Source organism: Gallus gallus, chromosome 2 (genome assembly GCF_016699485.2).
Source record: "Gallus gallus isolate bGalGal1 chromosome 2, bGalGal1.mat.broiler.GRCg7b, whole genome shotgun sequence".
Lineage (NCBI taxonomy): Eukaryota > Metazoa > Chordata > Aves > Galliformes > Phasianidae > Gallus > Gallus gallus.
This window is the reverse complement of record NC_052533.1, coordinates 113,144,093-113,167,159: the sequence shown is the minus strand read 5'-3', so window position 1 is coordinate 113,167,159 and position 23,067 is coordinate 113,144,093. Positions and strand designations below refer to the sequence as shown.

The window sequence follows — 23,067 nt, the reverse complement described above, 5'->3', positions numbered from 1 at the left end:
TATCACACAACACAGAATTCCAACAATTACTTACTTTTTATTTCCACCTATAAATTTGAAAATGCAGTTGCCAGCTTTTCTGGTGCCTACTGTAATTTTCCTCCAGACGATAGTCTCCACGCAATTTATGATAAGATTGATACATTCAGTATGAAGTGGTTTCACTATTTATCCTTTATGTTGCATCCACAATTTGCTTATCAATCCTTTTCAGAAGAAAAGCAGTTCCATACTAAAAAAAGCCCTAATAAAATTGACAAAACTTAATTATTTGTAGCTTAAGCTTGGCGTTAGATATACTGATGCATCCATTTAATTTCAGCTGCATGTATCTATTGAAATTTGTTCACTGGTCTACATGAAATATCAAATATGAGTTTGTTTTTCAGTACAGAAATTTTTTCTCTATATGTTTATGCCCAATACTGAACCTACCAAAACTAATAGAAGTCTACCCAGTGACAGCTAAAATTTATATTTTAACTTCCCATTCATAATAATAAAGCCATCGTTCAGAGACCCATGCTGAAGTATGCACTGTTAGAGAATTGTTGGGGAGAGCAGTAGTAATGCAATCTAAATGTTGTACAGAAAATTTACACTGAAAGGTGTTTTATTCAAAAATATGGATTCAACTGTAAATAAAACTACTCTATAAAAATCCATTAACTGTTCAAATCCTGTCAGAAACAAAACAAGGCCCAGGCCTGCCAATTCTTAGTGCTGTTGCTTTCCTGAATTAACTAAGTCATTCCTCCAGGACCAGTTCCTTCAGAATCTGGCAGTCCAATGGGTCAACTGCACAGTCAGGTAAACAGAAGAAAGCAAAGGGAAAAATGATTGTGTTTAGACACAACACCCACTTCTCACACTGAAACTTGCTCAACCTTGAGACAGTCACCTAAAGTATTTCTATTTTCCTGGTCCACGCACGTGTGCATTGATATTTTTTACAGCAATGGCTGCAGTTTCTTTGCAATAACAAAGAATCCGCATAGACACAATTTTGCATAAATTTTAATTTTCATACCAGAAGAGAAGTTGAGTTTTCAGTTAGAAACATTCGGCATAAAATTCAAACGTTGAATCTCACAGTTTTTAATACTTCTTGGCAATTTTTGTGTAGCTCTGCCTTCTCTCTTCTACATGCTCTTCACCTGTACTGTACCTGTCATGACACATTAAGGCAACAGATTCAAATTATACGACAACAAAGGAAAATGTGTCACTTTACTCAAAGCAGAAGTCAGCTAGGCATCCTCAGAGGAGACTGAAGGTACTTCAAGACCTATCAACTCTTAGCAAGGCATCACGACGGAATTTCTAAGTACAAAAATAATGTTTTCTGCCACAATTTCCTCACTGAAGGCATTTTTGCCTATGTTAAAAAAAAAGCTTTTTTTTTGTTTCAGAAAAATAATACCATCATATATAGCAGAGGGATATGTAAAATTTCCAGAATGGAAAAGACATTGAGAGTTTTTAATGCAAACTATTATGAAAAAAATGCAAATTATAGTGGAAAAAGAAAAATACTGACAATTGACAGAAAGGAGCATGTTGTACTGCCTGTTAGATGTAGGTGTACCTTTTTCTTAAACTAGTGTATTAATGGAGATTTCTATAAAATTTGATCCTTACACTTCACTTTACTCATACAGAACATACTATTAAACCATGTATCTTACACATTTATACATTTCATAGGCTGTACCTTTCGTGTTTATATATTTCATAGGATGCAATCTACAGAAGAATACAGAGTTCAAATCATGAATTTGATTATGGATGTCTTGGTGTTGCAGCTTCATGGGGCCAGATGCTGTACAAACTAAGAGGTTCTTCTTGTAGATAAGTAGTAGATTTTCAGTGATCTGAAACCAGCGTCTTTGAATTCAACAGACTGAACAGAATCACTGGGATAATATTAAAAAAAACCCATGCATTCATTTGTTCCTTTGATCATTAATCTTTTTGAATGTTTTTTCACCAGCCAGGAAAGCAACAGGATCCGCTAAGAACCTCTGATGCTCAAGAAACCAAAGCTTTTAGTGTATTTGACCTGGTGTTTGTGACATTCCTTGAAACAGCATCACTGTTTGTTTTGTCAGGTCTACCGGGAGTGGATGCTGGGTGACACGCTGACCCTAGAGTCATTAACAAGATACCCATCTTTTTTTGTTTGTAAAGAACCAAGCACAACCTGAAAATGAAGTAATATTGATAATTAAAAATAAGCCATTACTTGAAAACTTAAGCTAGCTTTAAGCCTTCAAAGAACTATGAACAGTAGGAGGCAACATCAAGAGGCTGAGCTCAAGATGCAGAAAAAAAGTAATCCTAGAGTCACCTGAAAATCACAATGGTTATATACAGCATGGTTTTCAAACTGGGTATCTGTGGGAGTCAAATTCTCAAAAAGTAGGATGGGAAGTTAGGGAAAGAAATACCTATGAAATTTTAAGTCTGGTAGTACCAAGATTTTCTGCTAGGAACTATTGCAGATCCATCTTGTCAAATTTCCCGCCTACCTATATTATAATGGCATCTTAACAGTAATGTTCCTGGATAAATTCCATCTGAAGGGAACATCTCTCCTGAAAATTACTTTAGAATATACTTCCTTGAGGATTTACTTCACAGACTTTCAGCCACCAAGACATTCATTATCAGTTGTGAGGTTTCCAAAGTATGTATTTAGAAGACTGAAATGAGGACAAAAAAAAATGAATTACACTGAAGATTATTTAAGTCTAAATTGCCACTCCAGTCTTTTTTTTTTTTTCCCCCCCCAAATATGTGGGCTTTTCCACTATCAGTTTCCTCATTAACCACTTCATTGTTCTTCTAAAGCCTCTTCCAGGTGCCTTATATATCAAATTACTGGTGAGCTACTAAGGGAGAGCTGTTAAATAACATCTTTACTATAAATCCTATTTGTAAGCATAAACCTGCCTTCACCAATCTTAAAAAGAAAAGAGAATAAAATGGGAAAAGAAACAAGTTTTCCCTTTATGAAAATCAGGCAGAAATAATTAAAGAAGCACACAGCTTTAGTCAAAAGGATACTTAAAAAAAAAACTTGTACAATTAACTCTATGTGATTTGTCACATTATATTATTTACATGATGTTACACTTGCATAAGACTAGAATATTTTGGTTTTACTGTACAAAACACTTTTTTTTCCATACATGAATTGATTACAACAAAAATATTGGTTTTTAAAGCCTTACACTTTAAATAACATTCACACTTGGCCATTAAATGACAGACTAACAGCAGAGGTTGTTCCTCCTCTCCCCTTGACTCCATCCTCTGCACTACACACACACATCTGGGTCATCTGTGAAGTTGATCCAGTTTCAGAGTCCAACCAAGGTGTTCAGTCATGTCCATTTCCAAGTATCTGCAAGGATGGGATAGTGTACTGCTGTCTCAGTCTGTATTTTTGGTTGATGGCAGTCCCAGTGCCAAATTAGAAACCTCTACATCAGCCATAGCATTCAAGACATCTAACATTCAGTGGACTTGGAAATTCAGGTGATGAGGTGGCATGAAGCTTCATCATGCTTAACTGAATTGCTGAAATGCCATGGTTGACCAAATGGTCGTCTTAAAGAAGGGAAAGAATGAGGAGAAAAAGAATAATTTGAGTAGCATACAATGGATGGTGTTGCAAAACTACTTGCTCGTCTAACTAATCCCTCCAAACATCTTCTCCATTTAAAAAAATGTCATTATTGAATTACACCAGAAAGTAAAAAAGTCAACAAAAAATTAGAAAAGCAGATGTGTAAAATGATTAACTATGTAACAAATGTATTGATTACGTGGGATATCAGAGTACCAGTCATACAACTGAAGCTGGGAGCACTTTTTCCCCACTAAGGAAAAAAGATCCAATATCCACAATAAAACAAAGTCTATTGGTAAATAATGAAAAGATGGTTTAATGGCTGAATTCCTGTTTTACTTAAGTCTTCAGTTAAAAGATAATCTCAGCTGACAGTAGAAATAAAAAAAAAGAATAGATCAGATGGTTTCAAATCACCTGGGCTGTATGTATGAAATACACTCAAGAATAGATAAAGAACATGCTGAATATAGTGCAACACTATTAGCATTCTTGAAGATGACACAGGGATAATTAACAAGTAACCAGAAGATGGGAAAAAGGAGAAGGGTAATCCCTATACTTAAACAGGAAAAAGAAAGAAAAAAAAAGGACTGTAAATTTCAGAATAATTAGTTTTATTAGAATAATGAGTCCAGTGTTTCCCATTTTATTACCTTAAAGTAATCTATGAAAATACCATCTAAGTGTAATGTTATGAGAAGTAAAACTGACTAAATACCAGCATTATAAGAATTTTGACTAATGCTTCACTGACAGGTAGATTAACTGGGTTTTGCTGGAAGGTTTGTCCTTGTCCATAGGGAAAATTATCTTACAGATTGATAAATTACTTAGCTGGTATAATAAAACACATACTTACTAGGTTTATAGACAATATGAAGGCAGAAACAAATTTAATCATGCTAGAACACAAGATAATATTCAAAATGATTTTGATGAAATGGGGAAATAGTCTAAAAGGAAAAAATGCAATTCAATATGTTAAGTACGTATGAATACAGTATAAATCAGTAATAAACAGAAATACCACAGTGGAAACAGTAGGAAGTTGAAGTGAACAAGTGAACTGTGGTTTACAGTAGATAGTCTACCGGCAGTGTCATTCTACTCAAAAAAAAAAAAAAAAAGAGAGAGAGAGAAAGTCTGTCTACACTCACTGGAAGGGTCTTACCTGGAGGCCTGACTTCAGATTGGGAACCACATCCCAGCGAAAATTTGGGCCAATTGGTAAAAATTAGAACACACATCAACAAGAACAATCAGAAAACAAGGAAGCATAACCTTTCTCCAAAGGGGAATTTGAACAGCACAGTCTGAAGAAAACTGTAGGAAGAGATAGGATTGTAGAGATAATAATAATAACTATGAATGTAAAGCTATTGCAAAGAGGAAAGATGAATATAAGTAGGGAAAATAAATGGAAATAGCTGTCTTGAATTGCTACAAAAATTTAACATACATCAAGATTGTATCTAACAACAGTGTGAATGAAGGCAGAGGTAGCAGTACGGCCACGTCACGTGGCCAGATAGCTCTAACAAGAGAAGGAGATACATGCCCTATTATTCTCAAGTAAATCTGTGTCTGGGCAAGGTACTCAGACACATTTTCCAGTTGTAAGACAAGAGACAGTAGAATAACAAGACTTTCATATTTGGATGATTTTTATGAATAGGTTAGACAAACCACTGCCCCGTGACACCAATAATGACTTACTTCACTGTTCCTCTAGCCTGATTTTTTATAATTCATTACAAAAAAAAAAAATTCTCTCAGTAAATGGTTTTGGGTGTTCTAAAGCATGACTGTTTTTGCACGTTCAGTACATATCAACACAATAATATGTATATGGAAGAAAACCTTGGTGGCATCCATAGCTGAGAATATGGGTTTCTAAGACACTGCTACACATTAAGGAGAAACAGGCCTTGTATCAAGTTTGTGATAAACTATGAGCTCTCCAAACTAAAGAAATAGAAGCAGAGAACCTGACCTCAGCAGACTTACTTCTTGTATTTAGAATCAGAGCTATAAGGAGAGCCACTGCAATCAACACGACCAGAGGTCAGATGAGGTTTTAAAGGCTGGAATGATATAACAACAGAAGAAAGAGTCTCACATGCAGAAGTACATCTTGTATTTTCTTCTCTTCCTATCAGTCTCTCTCTCAGCCTTTCAGCTGTTCTTTTTTCTTCTATTATTAAAATCCTTGATAACTGCTTATTAAAAATAACGTAACACATGCATAAAACAAACATATTTGACAATTAAAAACAAAACTATAAACAAGGCCTTTTGATGTACACAATTTTCTGCTTGCCATTAATGAGATTCCTACTCATCAAAACATAATTTTAATTCATTATTTTATAGGAGGAAAAGGGTTGCATCATAACTTTGCAGGGAATAGTACCAGCACAGACAGATTTCACATTCATATAACAGAGTTGACAGCAGCTGAATACCACATTGCTCACTTCTTCATAGTATCAAGTATTCAAGTATCCACTTTACATCACAAAGTTGTGCAGTAACCGCTCCATACTTTTATTAGCTCAGGGCAGGAAAACTTCAACACCCCAGGTAGCTGCTCTAGGATGGCAAAGAGCTTGGTATGGACAAAGCTGCAGCAGTAGACAAGAGATGTCTCAGTTTAACCTAACATTTGAAGAGGTGGTATAATATCCTGCAGACAAAAATAAAATAAAATCCTGTTGGCATATGTCACATCTGTACAAAGAGGTTCTTGTAATGAAGTGTATGACAAACAGGTATACAGGTATTGGACCAGAGAGATTATCACATTACAAAGGAGAAATGAAAAAAAGAGCTTACCCACATCCTGGGCTCGTGGAAGAGTGATCTCCAGATAGAGATCTTTCCTCCTTGGGAGTCAGCCCTTAAATGGGGTCGGTCTAGGAGAGGTGGAGCCAGGCTCCACCCCTTCCGGTCACTCAGGTGAAATTGCATTCACCTGTGCCCCTGTGGCAGACTCAGCACTCACCTCAGGTGGTCAATCAGAGGTTCAGGCTGTGATTCAACAGTTCCCATACATGAAGTTATGCCAGTAGTGCTAAGACTGCAGACTGTAATACAGACAAAATCTAAGCAATGTTTTACTGGGCATGAAGATGATGGGTGGACAGTTGGACTAGGTGATCTTAGAGGTCTTTCACAACCTTAATGATTCTATGATTCTGTGAACATGTATCACTACAATATTCCAGACTTTTTATTATTACATCCAGCATAATATTGCACATACTTATTTTCCTCAGCTTGAGCATGTTTCCTTTAGGCCATTTCTGAAATCAGGAGCAGCCACAAAAGACCACTAGCCTCCAAACAGAATCAATAGCACAAACACATCCTCCATCAAACATCCACGTAAATGAACCCCTAAGATTTCCTTACTTCTTCTTTATGAAGAAATAAAGATAGTTTTCAACCTGCACATTTGGAAGGAAAAATAATTTCTGCACTGCCCAAACCAGAGTAATAAATTTTCTCCCATGAATTTCAGTGAGAATATGTATCTTATTTTTCAAAAGGAGGACAATCAAGCTAAAACTTTATTCATCTGCATAAATGGAAAAGTATACCTGTATCTGAAAACATCATTACCACTACTCAGGTTTTGCCATTCTAGTCCCATTGCCTCAGTTCTTACCACTCCTTAAGACAAGAACTGAAGTGATGTACATTTCAAAAATCTAATGTTCTTAGAAAAGTGCCTATTTATTATGGTTGCTGTGGGATGTCTTGGTTCCAGCCCTGAAATACAGGTTCAGTTCACAGCTCTTTCCCTCTGCTGAAAGGTTAAGACTGCATCTATAATGCGTCCCTCCCAACACCGTTGGAAAGGTCTGGAGACAACAATTCCAGGTACAGGGGAGTTTCTGCCCAGCAAAGTAAGAGAGCTAAAAGTAAAATATTTAAGTGTCTGGAGATTAAAAAAATAATAATAATAAAGCACTGCTGAAAAAAGCATTTGAGGCTGAATAAAAAAAAACCTGAAATAAATGAGATCTGTTTGACTGACTCTCAAGAGTTTTTGGTTCACACCTTTAGCTTTCTGTAGTTTTGTTTGTTTAGTAGAAGAAAAATCAGAGAAATTTTGAAATACAAAGATACAAAGAAATGGCAATTTCCCCCCTTCAGTTTCCTATAATGAGCCAATTTTTTTTTTTTAAACAACAGAATCTCGACTCCCTAAGTGTAAATGTGGTACTATGGAAACAAATCTAGGGGGACTATTACAAATTCTGAGAGAGGGCCAAACTGTGTATCCGTAAGTACAGACGTGTACACTTGACAAAATAGGGGTTGCAGATTGTCTTTAATGTTAATCAGTTGTACTCAGCCATGCCTCAATCTTGTGATATATAAATCTTTAATCATGTGTAAATATTAATCTGTAGAAAAATACTGGATAACAGTTACTCTTGTAACTCTCGTCCACCCAAGGCCCCTTGATGTGTGTAAACACCAGGCACCCAAAACGGGCGTTGTCTTGCAAGGTATACAACGCTCATCCGAACAACAGATTCACTTCTCTGTGAGTAGAATCATTAACAAGAGCTACTTCTCATATACACACACAAAGGGAAATAATGGTGAAGATATCTGTGTTTTTGGGCCATGCCTTCAATATCCTTACTATCATAACTCCATATGCCTTTAAAATAGACATAAAAATGTATTCTGTAAAGGCCAAAAGTTACAGGAATAGTCTCTCTTCTCTGTAATAACTTTCTGCTAACAACTGAGGGTCCTGCTGCATTTAGGACCTTCACACTTTCCAAAACGAGACAAGGATGGAGGAGGAAGAGTAGGCAGAGACAAACCCTCTAATGAAGGTAAGTGGCACAAGCAAGTACTAAACCATATGTATTTTAAACAAGGGACATCATTATCATCTCAGACTCTATTGAGCATTTTACTAAAATCCAGGGAAAATATTTGAAAGCATAAAATAAGCTCTCATAAAATTGGGAAGGACACTTACCATCAAGCACTCAGCTGTCATCTCTTAAAATGGATATTCAGCAAGTATGACCATTGCTCCATTGACATTAATGGACTTAGAAAAGCTAGAGAGCCAGAGTAAATGAGTTTTGAACAATTTAATAATAGAAAAAGCAGGTGATCGTGAGTTCAGATGTATTATCACCATTTATTTTGCTGCTTAAAACCAGATAACCATGACACAACCAAACTTTCCCAAAGAAAAGATCCATCTTTAGTCTATAAAAAAGTACACTTCAACCTCAAGTCTAATTTTACTGAGAGTTTGAAAGCACCAGAGAAGAAAAACTTAGACAAACAGTGATCTGGTGTTTCAGCCATGAGCCTGGGAGTCATGCTTTTTTTTCCTGGCTTTGACTCAGCTTCCATATGGCCTCCAGCAAGGTCTTCTACTCACTGCAATGGCAGTAATAGGCAACAAATCAGACATTACAACAGAACCTGCCCCTTTGTTCCAACCTAGTCCTTAAGGACTAAATCAATTTTCTTTGCTTGCAGGAACTATACAATAGATTTAAATAAATACATTTGGTATAACCATTCAGTTGCAATATCCTTCAAGTTTCTTTTATTGGTTTTTTTTTTTTCTTTTTCTTTTCTGTATGCTAATCAGTAACTTTCTGCTCTCTGATTTGGATGGCTTACTTAGCCTGATTCAGGATCTAGCAGACTGAAGTCACTGGATTCCAACGTTTGCTTAAGGTTGTTCAGTGACAAGAACATCCCAGCACATCTCACTCTCTGACAGTGACTTTTAAGTCAGAATTAACATGAAATACTTCAATGTTAATAGCTAAAAACTCATGTAACAACAACTGTTTAGATAAGAGAGAGAACACATATCTAACAGCATTAATTTTACTGAGATGCATCTCTCTACCAGTGGGTCTGTTTGCTCTGACTAATCCAATCAGTCCAGGCACCGTCCATCTTCACACAGAAGCACTGTGGATGCATTAGCACAGCCCTGTGCCTGAGCTATGTTACTCTCAGCAGGGTTATTGACCACGACACCACACCAAGCTAACTGCATGGTTCCCAGATGCAAACTGCCTTGCCTCTGGCCATTTTAAAGCAGAATGAACATGCAAGTGTCTCTATCAATTTGTGTAAGCAAGCACAATGTTGCCTCTACCTTCTTCTAAGTTCTTTCAATTCTGTATATGCGCAAAAGAATAACTAGTGATGGTAACCAGAGAAAGTCTCATTTTGCCACACAGAGCCACGATTTCTAATGCAAAATTAAAACAGCATGTTAATAAGCATTCAGATAGGACACAGAGGTATTTTATAAAGACAGTGTATGAGGCTTGAAGACATCATTAAATAATAAAATGACCTCAAAATCTGAGGTATTTGCTTGCTTATCCAGATACCAGCATATATTAGCTTCTGAAATCTGAAAAGCCTTTGTTCCTGACTAATAAAATGAGAGTAGAAGAGACCTTGAAAGCATCTTAAAGTAATGGAAGACTTAATAAGAAAGAGGATAAGAAGATACTTCTAGTCTAGCAAAAAATGCCATCATGTTAATAATAGATGACCAGCACAGCTCAGCATGATGTAGGGATCCATGAAATGTTACAAAGCTTAAATCTCATGCTAGTGAAGTGCTGGCTGATAACACTGACAGAGTCAGTACATGCGAAAGAAATCTTCCCTTGAGGATGTCCAGTGGGTATATACTTAACCACAATGCTGTTTAGATTACAAAAGTCTGCTAATTTTTGCAGGCTTCCTAATGGCTCAATGACTTCATCTAATGGCACTCTCTAATAGTGCCTGTAGTCATAGAGCCCAGCCAATGGCACAGCTGCCTTGGTTACAACTTGGTCCCCCAGAGTAGCAATGCTGGAGTGGTGGGCAGTCGGCATCCATAGTTCTTGCTACTCTCAGCAGGAGATAATGTTGCTCACTCCTCTGAAGGAGGTGCTCCTTACTTCGCACAATCAGTCTGGGAGGTTTCTGATAGTTTATGTTCTTCAAAGACAAAGTAATTATCCCTTAAACACCAGTGTAATATATTGCTTTGTTTTTAGAAGAAGGGAATTGATCTTGAATGGGCTGCTTTGAAAATCACCCTTCTACCTGCAGAGTTGCCATCCATCATCAGATGTGCTTTTATCATTCAGAGAAAATGGTACGTGCAAAAGTCAAGGTTTACCACACAGGTGATTAACATTTCTTCTTCTCATTGCAATTAATATGCTATAATATCTTGGTCAATTCCAGTTTCAAAAATTAAATTAAGCAGATTGGTTGACAAAGGCAATATACTGAGAAAACGGTGAATTCCTAGTTCTTCTTATGCAAACTAAACAGTGCTTAAATTTAGCAGCAAAAAGAAAATCAAACTTTTCCCTTCCTCACAATTGTCCTTTCTCCATATTGCAGATGGTCAGTTTCAGCATTTTGGGGAGATTATTTCTTATTTCCTTGATCTCCAGAACACCTTAAAAGCCTGACTCTTGCCTTCCTTAACAGCCTGTGTCCAGGAATGAGACCATCAGGCAGAATCTCCAGCTAAACATGCAGTCAGTACAGGTGTAGGTATCTGCATGCCTTATTCTGCAGGAGAGAATTCAAGGACTCAAATCTGTCAGCACTTAGAAATAATCTTTCCAAAAGAGACTCTGTAGATATCTTTGCCCTTGTAGTGAATTTTAGCACTCCTGAACTACTTTGCAAACAGCATGCAATTAAAAGGAAATGCATCCCTCAAAGTATGTGCCCACCCAAACATACCAAATTTTCCTATTAAAATGTTAATATGTTTATAGCCACTTGTGGCTAATACAGAAAGCAAATTATAGTAACTGTATGCAGAAATATGAGCAAACACCAAGTAGAAAAACAGCATGAACTAGGACATGAGAGACTTTCTGTAGGGCCTAGAGCAAATTATTTTATGTTTGCCTGCTTCCTTTTCCTAACACACTACCTGTTTTGGTTTGTGTGTACTTTAGGCAAGGTGTATCTTAGACACATATCCTAATCCAGAGGCAATAGACACACATCCTAATCCAGAGGCAACCTCAGCTTCATTGTGCTTCCCATGATTTTTAAAAGTGCTAACCCATTACTGGACTTAGGGCATTAATTACTTCCACTTCTCAACAGATGAATGAACAGGGTGAAACCTTAGCAGAATCAGAACACTCCTGCACATCTGGCACGTGCACAAACTGTACATTGGCCTAGAAACCCAAATCTCACAGAAAGCTGAGATCCACATGAAACAGAATCTCTGTTACTCAGTGAGACCTTGGATTAACCTCAACAGTCTTTGGGCCACAGGTTCTGTAGAAACAGTTTATCAGCTTTCAGTGCAAATAAGTATCATGTACAGGCAGACCTCTGAAACCTGGAACTTTTTGCAGATGCAAAAACACCATGAAACTATTTCATATCATTCTTTCCCACACTCTAAGTAATACAAGCTTGTTAAATATAACTAAAAGAGGCTACAGGTAGCATTGCGTTCCACCCATCATGCAATGTGCTTTAAAAAAAAAAAGCCAGGGCATATAGAAAAATTTGGCACACCAGGGTATGTACAGGATTAGTACCTGCCCCATCCCTGTCCCACAACAGAACAAGCAACCAACAAGGTGCACATGACTACTATAAATGAATCAGTACACATTCAGCTGATTACAGGTGTACAGGCTAACAGGCAGTAATTAGAAGCTGAACACATTTATCTTTAAAGCCAGGTTGGATGGGGCCCTGGGCAATCTGATCTAGTACTTGATCCAGCGGTTGGCAGTCCTGCCTGTAGCAGAGTGATTGGAACTTGATAACCCTTGAGGTCCCCTCCAACTCAAGCCATTCTATGATTCCATGGTCTTGACTATGTCTATTTAACTAATAGAAGGAAAAAAAAAAAAAAGACATTTAGAGAAATGAAGGACATTATCACATTAATCCAATTTAAATCAACTTTGGCACTTCACAGTTAATTTTGGTACGACTTGGTCAGCTCTGTCTTTCGTCAAACCACTATGATTAAATTATACATTAGAAATACCACCAAAAGCCATTCAAGGCATCTAAACTACTTCAATACACTTAAACTCTTCGGTGATATTTGAATGAAGTTTGAATTTAGGCTACGGCCAATCATGTGTCTGATCTGCTATCACAAATATGGACCAGGAAGGACTCCTTGCATTCCAATGCTCCCATCACAAGTTCTTTGACTGCAACACTGCAGAATTACACTACTAGCTCAGTTATTATGAAACAGTCCTTATCCACTGTTCATACTGCTGCCTTCTCTAAACTAACCACCCCTTTCTCTAATGCTGTGCAACGAACATAAGGTGAAGAACCACAACTACCAGTGGTTTAGAGTATATGAAATCCTATTCATGTTGTATGGATGTGATTCACTCAGATAACAACCCTGTGCTTGGCTTTTCTATGAGTGAGGGGAAATGGATCACAGTACCATATCATTTCTGCACGTATTTACTTTTTCTAGTGGTGGAAGAGAAGTTAGAGAAATACATTTTGGATCCTCCAAACAGGAGATTTATTCTTGTTTATGACAGTATGCTACTCAACAGTATTAATTTATTTTTTTTAACTGAGCAATTCCATCCGTTGTTTGTAATTGCTAACACCTTTGACACTTCCAATTCTATAGAATGACACTGTATTTTTAGCTAAGGGTACGGTTATGGGACAACATAACTCCAGCAGTGAAGGATATTTTCAGGATGAGGAGAACCTTAATCCAGATGTTTATTGGGTCAGTTTGACTCACTGGTCTGAGGCTGGGATGAACAGCATCTGAATCCTACTTTAATAAAGCTGGTGAAGATTAAAGCTTGGAACTTGTTCTGAAGTTGCTAGGAGGAGAGCTGAGAACCAATCATCTTGCTCGATAAAAAAGAACAGGCTCTGATGCAGAATGGAAATAGTATTATCATTTCACAGCTGAGCACTGGAGCATTTTACGTTGATGAGAACAGAAACAGTTTATCAGAAGAAAGATGAAGCTCAGCACAAATCAGCAACTTCCACCAACATAAGAATCAACTGGAAACACCCAGAATTGCTTCCAAATGTGGAGACTTTTAAGTGCATTTGGAACATGCACATTAATGGATACACTGAAACAGGTACCTTAAAAATGTACAGCTGACTGATTATAGACTGATTAAATAATCTTCAGCACCCGTACAGATCGTGAGTAGACCGTCCTTCAGTTCTCTGAGCAGCATATCTGCATTAGAGGACAGAGAGGCTTTTGAGGTTTTTATGATGTAAATTATTCAGACAGTCTGTAGAAGCAGCAAGGTTTCTGTTCCAGTTAGAATCTAAACACACTCACCTTGATGCATGTTAGATAAAAGTTATTTTCTTAAGATCTTGTTTCTGGTGAAACCTTAGAAAAGAATTCCTCCCACACACAGAGTTAACTTCAATCTGTGCACGGATGAGGGCTCTAACATCTCACCTTGTTTATAATGAACTTTTCTACAATTCTTACCCTGCAACCACTACCTCCCTCACCATGAAAACATATTAGGATCTTTCTGTTCATGGTTCATCTCCCAGTTATTCTTCCTCCTGTCCTTTATCTGTAGCTTCTTTGGTGTGTGTCAGAACTCTTCTTAGGGAAGTTCTATTTGGCTCATTCTCAGACATATGTTCTCTATATGTTTATACTCACTTTCAGCAAAAAAATTGGTACTAATAAAACAAAAAATCCTGTGGGTGTTCAAAAAGAGTCACACTCAACACAAATAATTGTTTTCCAATCACTTTCTCATCAAAATTTTCCATTTTACTACTTCTTGGTGTCAGCTTCATTTTCTGGACGAGACAATTTATTTTACTAAGTAGAAAACTTCTCTTTTTACTCTCATTTTACTGCATTGCTGGCACTTGAAGGGGTTTGCTGCTGCTTTTGCTTGAACTTATCATTATGAAGAGCCAATATGTACAAGAATGACTTTCAGGGTTTTTAATGAGAGCTGGAGGGCATTCAGCAACTTGTAAGAACAAGTCCCAGATCACCACAGCATTAAAAAAAAATCCATCTGAGCTGGGACTACATGCAAGTTATGACAGTATTTGAAGAAATACAAGATGATAAGGAAGTACAGTTAAAAAAAAAGACTAAAATAAAATCTTTTACTACATTTTTATTACCAGGATCTTAAGCACTCTGTACGTTCCTAAGATCAGAGAATAGCGATCAAATCCAGTTTACAGACCTGCTAAAGGCACAGATCCTTGGTGAGATCACTGGTCATGCATTTAGAAAAATAATAATAAATCTGCTGGCACTGTTCTTTCAGGGAACAGCAAGTCTCACTGAGTACAGCACAGTACCATCAAAAACCTACTGGCACACCCTTTAGAAGATTCACATTACCTGTTCTTGCTAAGAACTAACTACAACAGATATGGAGAAGACTGAGGTACTCAGTGAGTTCTTTGCCTCAGACCTCACCGTCGGCCAGGATTCTCACGTCCCAATGAACTAGGGGAACAAACTCCCTCCCACTGTAAGGCCAGAGCAAGTTCAAGACTTCCTCATGAGACTGGATGCATATAAATCTATGAGGTCAGAAAACATGCATCTCAGGGTTCTAAGGAAGCTGGCTGATGTAGTTGTTGGGCCACTCTCCATCATATTTGAAAAGTCGTGGCTGTAAGTGAAGTCCTCACTGACTGGAAAAAGAGAAACATCATTCCCATTAACAAGAAAGGCAGGAAGGAAGACCCAGAAAACGACAGGCCAGCGAGCCTCACCTCTGTGTCTGGGAAGAGATCCTCCTGGAAGACATGTTAAGGCACATGAGGAATGAGCAAGAGATCTGAAACAGCCAGCATGGCTTCACCAAGGGAACATCATGCTTGATCAATGTGGTGGCCTCCTGTGATGAAGAGACAGCATCGGTGGACAAAGGGAAAACAAACTGATGTAATCTACCCAAACTTCTGCAAGGCCTCTGACATGGTCCCCTATCACACTCTTATCTCTAAATTGAAAGGTAGACTATTCAGTGGATAAGGAGTTGTCTGGAAGGTCACAGCCAGAGAGCTGTAGTCAGTGGCTCTTTGTCCAGGTGGAGGCTGGTGACAAGTGGTGTCTGTCTGGACAGGTTCGCTGTAACAGCTTTATCAGTGACATAGATGATGGAATTAAGTGCACTCACAGTAAGTTTGCTAATGACACCAAGCTGAGTAGTACAGTTGACACAGCAGAAGGAAGGGAAGCCATACAGCGGGACCTTGACAAACGTGAAAGATGGGCCCATGTGAACATAATGAGGTTCAACAAAGCAAGGTGCAAAGTTTTGCACTTGGATCAGAGTAATCCCAGATATGTATACAGACTGAGAGAAGAACTCCTTGAGAGCAGCACTGCTGAGGACTTAAGGGCTCTGGTTGATGAAAAAAACACGAGGCAGCAGTGTGCATTTACAGCCCAGAAGGCCAACAGTATCCCAGGCTGCATCAGAAGAGGGGTAAGCCAGCAGAGAAAGGGAAAGGAAAGTCCCTCTCTACTCTGCCCTTGTCAAACCCAGTCTGGAGTACTGCATCCAGGTCTGGGGCCCCAACATAGAAGGATGTAGAGCTTCAGAAGAGGGCCCAGAGGCAGGCCATGAAGATGATTGAAGGGCTGGCGTGCCTCTCTTGTGAAGATAGGCTGAAGGAGCTGGGCTTGTTCATTCTGGAGAAGACTGCAATGAGATCTCACTGTGGCCTTCCAATATTTAAATGGAGATTATAGACAGGAGGGAAATAAACTTTTTACATGGGTAAATAGTGATAGGACAAGGGAAAATGGTTTTAAACTAAAGGAGGGAAGGTTTAGATTGGATGTCAGGGGAATGTCAAGTTTTTCACTGAGAGAGTGGTAAGGTGCTGGCACAGATTGCCCAGAGAGGCTGTGGATGCTCCGTCCCTGGAGGCATTCAAGGCCAGATTGGATGGGGCCCTGAGCAGCCTGGTCTAGTACCAGATCTGGAAGTTGGCAACCCTGCATGTGGCAGTCGCTGGAACTTGACGATCCCCAAGGTCCCTTCCAACTCAAGCCATTCTATCATTATATGATAGATGAGGAGAGAACTGCCTCATTTTAGATTAAAACAAGTGGCTTCAAAATTCAAAGTGAGAAATTTTCTACTTGCTATTGCCTGAATTGTATTTTTAAGGCAAAATATACTAAATAAAAAATATTCTCTTCCTGACCCCCGAAACAGATGAAGTTCACATAAAAATCAATGCAATTTTTTAAACTTTATTTTTCATTTTGATTTAATGTGACATCAAGTTTATAAATGCCTCCCTGTGCTTGCATCCCAAACTAAGATACCACTTCCAGTACTAGCAAAAGCACTGCAAACTTCATTGCTCTGTCTTGTTAGTGCCACTCAAATTATGACCTGAAGAAAATATAGGCAAAAAAATCACTTTGGTCTTCAAAATCCATGGCCACCTCCTTGATCCTCCTAATAAATCCTCAATAAGTGAAAATTAGGACTCATATGAGAACTATATTTTTGTATTGACACCATATCAAGACAGCCAACATTTCATGTAAGCCATAATGACTTTTGCCCTTATTTGACTTGCAGTGAATTTCAAAACATGACCTAGCAGTGAAAAACTCTATCTTATTATCAGTCTCTTGAACTAGAGTCAGTCATTACTGCTTCTTTTCATTACTCATCTATAACCAAAAATATGTAGTTCATTTCCCCTTACAAATGAAAATAACAGGCTCTCTGCCCCAAATGTCAGCAGTCTTTCTTGTGATTAACTATAGGACTGACTGGATAAAATATATTTTGCTTCAATACAAATAAGCTCAAAAGATCTGACATACTATACTGTATCACAGAAATATTCTTTCTGAAATTGTAAATAACAAGGTCATCATCGGTACTTCTCATTTAATTTAACAATGAATTTGGGTATTCAGAGATTCAACTGAATACTGGAATAGTTATTGCCTTTTCAAGCCAATTTCCACAGTATTATGCCCACAACGAATTAAGAAGCCAATTATCTCAAAACAGCCTTAATTACTGTGTATTTTAAATATCCTACTAATAGAGGCTTGAATGCCCTTATTCGTTATGCTTCGGCAAAACTTTATAGTCACGAGATAATCTAAAGTTACGTGGTAAAACCCTTACTCATGGCAGGGCCCAACACATCAGATGCACTTCAATGTTAGAACAAATTTTTCAGAGCTACATTCATAGGGGTTTTAAAATTAGTCAATTGTGGAGACTCATCAGCATTCCTGTAAAACATGCTCCAGTGACTGCTCTGACCATGACTTATTTTCCCCTAATACTTGATCAGAATTTCCTCCTGGATATGGTATCTCTCCTTCCACCATGCAAACCTAATAAGCAACTATCTTACCAGTATCTGTACTGAACACATGAACTGATGCTGGTCCTACTCAAGTGAAATATAGAACCTCCACTACTCATTTTTATTGTGTAATACCAGGGTGTAAGGTCAATAAGAATACAGATGTTGTAAAGTATTGGATGATCAATAAGCATAGAGAGAAATTAAGCTTAGTAAGATTATCACGTTGGAAAAGATAATCATAGATAAATGAAACTGCTTACCGGTGTCGTAGGCTCCTGAGAAACTCCACAAAGAGCAATCTCCAGAGAGAGAACCTTCCTCAGTGGCAGTCAGCCCTTAAATGGGGTCTAGGAGAGGTGGAGCCTGTGACTGGAAATTCCCTTCCAGTCACACAGGTGATTGCCTTTGCCTGTGCTCCATGGCTGACAGTGCTCGCCTCAGGTGGTCAATCAGAGGTTCAGGCTGTGATTCAACATTTCCCATACACAGGGCCAGTCACTTGTGCAGCTGTTTGGATTCTTTGCTCACCTAATCAATTACATGCTATTGTCTGTATGTGAGAATCATTTAGATATCAAGATATACAGATATACAGAGAAGCTAAGATACATAACATTTTCCTGAGAAATAAAAGAACTGTGGTTTGATTACTTATTACCAACTTAACAGACTGGTCCCCAGACTGAAAGGATCCACTTTATATGTCCAAGATGCATGTAAAGAACATACATATTGAAAACATGATTTAAAATTATCTAGTCATACAAGTTTCTATTTCAGATTAACAGCTCAAAAAAACACAGTCAGATTTCAACACCATCCACCCAATTGCTGTTGCAGTCCATCTCATTTGATCTATTAGCATAAAACTATTCTGTGTTGAAATTCTGCAGGAACTACTCAAACTGTTTGGATCCAACAGTGCTACCCTTACGAATTTCAATGATTTTCAAAAATTCAATCTTTGCTTCCCAGTCTCAAAAATCTTGCAGTGGCAGAATGTAGCAGATGAACTCCATCCTCCAATATTCTTAAAATAAATATTTCCAAAACCTACTGTTCTTATATACAAGAAGGAGAGCTATGTGATGTACAACTTTCAGTGAATTCATTTCCCTTATTATCATTAAAACCTTAAATCTTTCACTTCAACACCATGGAAGATATTCTTTATATTTCTATATGACAGTAGACTGTCAATCACAGAGCAGCAAGGAACCGTAGCAAAGTAGCCAGCTGTGGTGAATAAAGCCAAAACCAAAGAAACTGTGGCATGGCTTCCGTAGCAGACTCACCAGTTCAGAACTTTCAGACAGCTCTGCAAGTCCAGAGTTCCTGAAGTCCTGAGTTCCCAACTTTGGGGGAATGAACTGAAAGAAGTACGGCACACAGCTTTACAAGAAGGGAATTTCACTGCTGAGGCTGAATTGCTGGTCTGTGGAGTGGTTAAGCGTGCAGTGCTGATGCACTAAAAACGTGTTTTCATAACAAGCATCTTCCAACAATTGTATGAAACCAGAAAACAAAGTGAAAAACATTTACTGCTAGTTGTTATTCTTTTATTCCTGTTGATAGAGATCCTAAAAAAAAAAAAAAAAAAAAATACAACCTAACACATGCTTTGGATTTCAACTTCCTAAGACGTAACTCAAGCAGTTGCCTGGACACAGCCTATTACTTCTAATGTTAACATTAAGGGCATTCACACACCTGCAAAACAAGCATATCAGTCTCTTAGGCACAGCCACTTGCAACAGTTAGATGATTTGGGAATGTTGTTTGAATTATTTGAGCAAAACATCATTCCCCCATCAGTTTTCTCAGCAGGAAAGCATCCCACAACCAGCATACTGTTAAGGGCTAAAATCCCAATTTCCCTCATCCCTGTTTGTGCGTTGCTCGCTCCCTCATGCTGCCTCTGCCTTTATCAGTGGACAGATGCTTCATCTCCAGATCAATGGGCCAGCGATTCTTTTACCAACGTAAAAAGATGCTACAATTTATCGGTTCAGAGGTTTTACCTTCTCAATTTATCAAATCTCTTCAATCTGTGAGCTGTTAACTAAGTAACTGCTGTCAGCTCTAATATACAAGCACAGACAGCCTAACTGTAAGAGTGAAAAGGCGTATTAATAGAAGTTAGTTTGCAGCTTTATAAATCATTTTCAAATGAGACAAAAATCTGTGCAAGGCATCTTTCACTTCCTCACATAACTAAAATTCCACTGTTTATAGTAAAAAATAGTGAAATGTTACATTTAGTCTAATTTAGACTAATTTACAGTCTCAGCTCCAAGGGTAAAGATTTGCCTGCATTGCTATAACTAATGTTAATTGCAATCAACATCATGAATATTCAGAGAAGAATCAGTTTGTTAGAACAACCAACTGCAGTCTCCATTGACTTGGTCAAAACGTTGGTATAGAGAAGCTGTGTTTCCATGAGAATCACTTCCCCATGGGGTCAGTTGACACAAACTATTTGGAAAGTAACAGGTTAAATAGGGGATAGACTGCTCTGTGCCAACAGCTAGGCAGAACATAGACTGCTAAATCAGCATCTATACAATGAACTCAGTGCAGCAAAGAAAAAGGCATGAAATGAGATTTTCAAAGCAGTAAAGGGGACGGAGCACCTTCTGTTTATCTTCCATTCACTATTCTGAAAATCTCATTCATGATCTCTGTTATAGTTCTTTGTGTATGCTTATCTTTATGCTTCTAGGTAGCAAAAACTTCCAAACTTCCTCTTGCTGTAAATGTTAAAACAAAATTATCCTGCAATAGTAGTTACTCAGAAACACATTTTCAAAGCAGCATGAAGGCTTCCACTGTGTGACACATATTAACATCAATTGGATTCACACAGCTAAATGTCTCTGCAATTCTTTGCCAATTTACCCCCCTTCCAGAATTTATTCTTTTTTTATTTGCTTTATTTTTTAAGAATTTTCCTGTTGCAGTGTTCTCTGGCATAGCGGCTACTCTAGCACAGACACCATCCCTGGCAGCTGCTTTGATTTTCTACTACAGAGGAGGCCAACGTCTGTGACTTCTGATGGCACTAGTGAGAATTATGGCTGCAATCCAAAGGACTCATATATCCATATGATATATTTTCCAGACGTATGCATAGCTCCTAATCATCTTTTTATGCATAAATCTGTCATTAAGATACGCACACACTTCCGAGTTATTAGCCTGGCAACTTTGGAAATGGCATATTACAATGCTTCACTTTGAACAGTGACAGAGATCACAGGGTTTAAAAGCAGGGGGCACAACCCTGTTCTTAGGCAAAATTCCCCCAGCTTCCAGAAGCAGAATAAACCTGCAGAGGTGTATGAAAACTGCTCAGGACAGCACGTTGTTAGCAGCTCTTCCAGCAGTGGTGCCACCCAGCCGACCACCTCCGTGATTATCTCCAGAATCCCACATCACACACAGTGATGGGGATGCACACGGATGGGTGTGAAGAATATTGTTAAATGGTATGAAACTACATGCAGAACGATCATGGGATTACAGGATTCAGTACTGAGACGTATTTATTACGAAATGGAAAAGCTGTCAATCAGCAATATACGTTTTCATGAATCAAAACGCAATAGAACACTGTTTTCATTTTACGTCAAAATCACTGACAGACAAACAGCATTGAAAAGTACAAGAAAATCTTCTTGAAGTTTATACACCTAATTGCTAAGGGTCTGAGTATCATATAGAGCATCACACAGTGTTGTTCTCCCCGCCTTGTAATTCCTCATCCCGGCAGCACACAAATATACACACCAGACAGAAGTCAGAGAGGAAGCCAGTTTCAATGAATCTATAAAGAAGCTATAAAGACCACAACACACTGCATATTGCTTTCAAACAAAAACTGAACCATGGGTATGAACATATTTCCAGGAATTTGGCCTTTTACTTCATGTCAGTTTATATCAAAAAGAACAGTGTGCTACAGTATGCCCACATGGTATGGCTGACTGTCCGTATACCATAGAAGGTGTTACCAACCCTATTTTATAAGGTCCATCTTCCTCAGGTGATATCTGAAGGTTAATCCTAAGGTTCAGGCAGAACTGCTCACATACCTTCATCCAACATCAGCAGAATAATGACTAAGGTAAACAATTTTAACATACATGCCCATCTCTCTTCCTAAAGGGTGGATAGTGGTAAGACAAGGGGAAATGGCTTTAAATTAATGGCTGAGACAGGGAGGCTTAGGTTAGATATTAGGAGGAAGTTTTTCACACAGAGAGTGGTGACACACTGGAACAGGTTGCCCAAGGAGGTTGTGGATGCCCCATACCTGGAGGCATTCAAGGTCAGGCTGGATGTGGCTCTGGGCAGCCTGGTCTGGTGGTTGGCAACCCTGCACATGGCAGGGGAGTTGAAACTAGATGGTCATTGTGGTCCTTTTCAACCCAGGCCATTCTATGATCCTAGAGTTTTTCCTCAAGTTGTGTAGATCACCTGTACTCCCAAAACCTTAGGAGAGAAGTAAAAGTGCTTTGGCTTTTGTAACGTTTCATCTAAATACTGTCCATGGCCAGCATCATGCCTTTCCCCTCCCCATAACTGGATGCAAGGTAACACAGGCATCACTTAATGACAGCAATGTCTGGGGATGGGGATGTGGTTGTGCTGTGCACACATTATACTCATGACCTCTGAGATGTTAGAAACGCTCTAAAACCACCCGTGTTGACAACTTCCACAGGCATCCATTGAACACTGCCACCACCAAGAGCACAGGAAGCACCTGAGCTCTAAGTTCACATCTACCAGAGTACACCTTGCATCTAAAGCACGGCTCTTATCCTTAAATGAAAATGAAATAAAGTGAAAGCATTTTGCCACACAGACATTTATCAGTGCCTGAAAGATACGGATATGACAGCAGAACGTTATAAAGCAGGTAAGTACAGTAGAAAAAGCTGCACATTAAAGTCATTTTTGGAAGTTGTTACATGATCTGATAGGTCTCTTATAAAACACAAATCCTTTCCTGAAAGATTTTATATGCATTTCTC

General features: G+C 38.3%; 1 protein-coding gene across 3 annotated transcripts in view; it reads right to left on the bottom strand.

The window, feature by feature from the left end:
• The window catches only part of NKAIN3 (Na+/K+ transporting ATPase interacting 3), a 381,587-nt gene that overhangs the window by 304,517 nt on the left and 54,003 nt on the right, over positions 1-23,067 (bottom strand). The window lies entirely within an intron of this gene.